Source organism: Scleropages formosus, chromosome 4, assembly GCF_900964775.1.
Source record: "Scleropages formosus chromosome 4, fSclFor1.1, whole genome shotgun sequence".
In the NCBI taxonomy this organism is placed as follows: Eukaryota; Metazoa; Chordata; class Actinopteri; order Osteoglossiformes; family Osteoglossidae; genus Scleropages; species Scleropages formosus.
This window is the reverse complement of record NC_041809.1, coordinates 30,269,693-30,273,428: the sequence shown is the minus strand read 5'-3', so window position 1 is coordinate 30,273,428 and position 3,736 is coordinate 30,269,693.

The following is a 3,736-nucleotide window of genomic DNA, read 5'->3' as shown; positions in this document are numbered from 1 at the left end:
CAGAACTGCCCCTTTCCGTCCAGTAGCGCGTGTAAAAAATTGGGATCAATGGGGTCCGCCCACTGCAGTTCTGATTGGATCGAGGGTCAGTCGTGTGTTGCTATTGGTCAAAAGATGGTCAATTTGGGTGGAACTCGTGGCCCGCCTCTAGAAATGGGAATACAGAAACTTTACTTCCACTTTGTATTGCATCATGCCTCAGTATACATTTGTTGTTCTTGAAATTGAATAATCTTCATTAGCCTCCAGTATTTGAGCTCACACATATTTTAATAAGAATATATTAATTGTTTTTTTGAAGGGACGGGGGTGTGGTGGTGCAGTGGGTTGGACCACAGGCCTGCTCTCCAGTGGGTCTGGGGTTCGAGTCCCGCTTGGGGTGCCTTGCGGCGGACTGGCGTCCCGTCCTGGGTGTGTCCCCTTCCCCCTCTGGCCTTACGCCCTGTGTTGCCGGGTAGGCTCCGGTTCCCCGTGACCCCGTAAGGGACAAGCGGTTCTGAAAATGTGTGTGTGTGTGTGTATATTAATTGTTTTTTTGAAGGGACGGGGGTGTGGTGGTGCAGTGGGTTGGACCACAGGCCTGCTCTCCAGTGGGTCTGGGGTTCGAGTCCCGCTTGGGGTGCCTTGTGACGGACTGGCGTCCCGTCCTGGGTGTGTCCCCTCCCCCTCCGGCCTTACGCCCTGTGTTGCCGGGTAGGCTCCGGTTCCCCGCGACCCTGTATGGAACAAGCGGTTCAGAAAATGTGTGTGTGTGTGTGTGTGTGTGTGTGTGTGTGTGTGTGTGTGTGTGTGTTTTTTGAAGGTAGAAATATTTTTATATTTTTTCCTTCAATAACGTGCATATTGGAAGCTCAAACTGTGTGTCCACATTTTAGCTAAATTTTATTTTGACTTCATTCAATAAAATTTTATTTCTGCAACGACTTCAGATGTTGAAACACAGTTGAAAGCAGGATTTATTTACACTGACATTTACAAGTCTGGAATAAGTTTTATGCCAGAAATGGCACAGCAAGTAGCGCTGCTGTCTCACAGCACTTAGGTGGTGCGAGAGGGCATGGGTTCGATCCTTGCTCAGTCTATGTGGAGTTTGCATGTTCTCTCTGTGTCTGTGTGGGTTTCCTCCCACAGTCCAGTGACATGGTGTTTAGGTTCACCCGTAGTGTGTGAGTGACAGAGAGAGAGTGTGTGTGTTCCACTGATGTATGGATGAGTGACCCATTGTAAGTAGTGTGTCTAGCAGTGTAAGTCTTTGGGTGCTCTGGTTTCCTCCCACAGTCAAAAGATATGCTGTTCAGGTTCCCCAATAGTGTGTGAGTGACAGAGTGTGTGTGTGTTCCACTAATGTATGGATGAGTGACTCAGTGTAAGTAGTGTGTCTAGCAGTGTAAGCCACCTTGGGGAATAAGGTGTGGGCTGATACTATATAGAGTTTGTTGGAAGTCACCTTGGAGAAAAGCATCTACTAAATAAATGTAAGTAGGACTTGTAAAATGAAGAAGGCCATCTCTTCACAAATGGGGGGGCTAAATAATGTAAATGAATACAGCAAGATTCCTGGGAATGTGGGGGCTGTAGAAACCCTTAACAAAAGTGATTAACATGCTTACAATGGTCATTGACTAAATAAACTAACTTCATATTGTGGTGAATCATTGAAAATCAACAAATGTTAAACCACACCACAATTTCCTTAAATTTGACATTGTGCACTTTGCTCAAGGACTTGCAAAGATCACGGCAAGAGTACAACGTGCAACGCTGATGAAGTCAAAAAAGAACCGTAGGGCAACGGCACCTGCAGAAACCTCTTGAGCTTGCAAAAGTCTCTGTTCATATATCCACTATAAAAAAAACACCGAACAAGGTTGGTGTTCATGGAATGACAGCACTGCTGTCTAAAAAGTTCGTTCTATTTCAAGGTGGCAAAAGGCCACCTGGATGTCCCATGATACTTGTGGAACAATGTTCTGCGGACGGATGAGACAAAAGTGGAACCCTTTGGCAGAGACACGCAAAGCTGTGCTTGGAAGGAAAAAAGCAGCGCACATCAACACAAAAACCTCATTCCAACTTTGGTCTTTGTGGAGGGAGCATTGTGGTTTGGGGTTACTTTGCTGCCTTGACAGTTTTGCTGATTTCAGTAAATATAATGTATATATTGTGTAATTTTTTTCACAGCTCTGTATTAATTAAATGACATTTTTTTCATTATACAAACATGCTAGAATTCCATAGTTATTTGTCTTCAGTGGTGAAAAGCATGAGGCTGAGTCACAATTGCTACCCTAAGCCAGTGATTTACAATTCTGCTGATGAAGGAAACCACCAAATTAAGCAAGCAGGCAGAGAGCCTGCGGTGCTGGTACATGATTCAGGATTTTGACCTGGAAAAATGTATGATCAGGAAAAAGCAAAAATAGCTGTAGTTCAGGGGACAACTGATTTCACTCCACAGGACAAAAAAAAAATTTTCTGACTACCAGCTGAGGCTGAGTTAAAATTCATAGGAATACTTAAGAAAATAAATCAGTGTATTTTGGGCTTCTCAGGTGCCTTGCGACAGACTGGCACCCAGTCCTGAGTGTGTCCCCTTCCCTTCCAGCCTTGCGCCCTGTGTTGCCAGATTAGGCTCTGGCTCGCTGCGACCACTTTTGGGATATGCGGCTTCCTTCAATGTGTGTGTGTGTGTGTGTGTGTGTGACAGGTTAGGAAGGGCACATCACTTTAAGAGTGATAACAAGATTTCCAACAAGCAGTTCCAGCTTTATCACTTTTTATTGTGTCACTTATGTGAAACAATTTACGTGAGAATGCTCCATCAGACATTCAAAATGTTTCATCATGGTAAATATTCAGCTGCTGGTGTTGTTACCTTAATAAAGAACCCTTGTATTATCTATTTTCTATCTACTATCTTTTAACTATGGTTAACAATGTACTATATACTGTAGCCGCATGGCTCTCAAGGTCTGAATATTGAAAGGTGTGACATTCCACAGCAGTGTGCAACAGGAGAGGGGAAAGCTCAGCTTGATATTACTAAATTTAGTTTGTTAGACTCACAATCATAAGGCTGAAACATCTTGCATCAGCTCAACAGTTTCTGCTGAGATTTTCTTTCCGTGGGTAGTGAGCATATCACATGGCTCAGTTTATGCTTGATCTATGACACCAGAGAGACATGTAGTTCCTATCAGTGTTGTGGGAATAAGAATGTGTTTTACATCTGGAATTTCTATAAAACTAACTTACCTTAAACAAACTGTATTCTGGGACACAATACAGTTTAAGACGACTAATGCTGAATTTTTATAGTATGAATTTTAGTGGCAGTTGCAGTGGCAGGTTTATTTTTCTCCCTTGCTTTTTGATTGAGACTTTTGTTTTGTTTTCCTTTCCTCAAATGCCAGCTTTTTTACTGTACAGTTTTACTAGTTAAAACTTTTCATCATTAAATGTAAAGCAAACCTTTTCTGCATTGACAAAGCCAAAATCAACTTTATCGTCATTCCACCTATAAGTGAGTTACACATACAGGAGAACAAAATTTTGTTTCTTTTGGACCTCCATGCCACAATGAACATATACTGTAGTTTATATCTGTATCTAGAACATACTTTATATCTGCTGTATATGTTTCTGCTATGTCTCTTGAGTAGGCTCCAGCTCGCCGCAACCCCACTTGGGACTTGTGATTTCCGTGTGTGTGTGTGTGTGTGTGTGTGGGTCAATA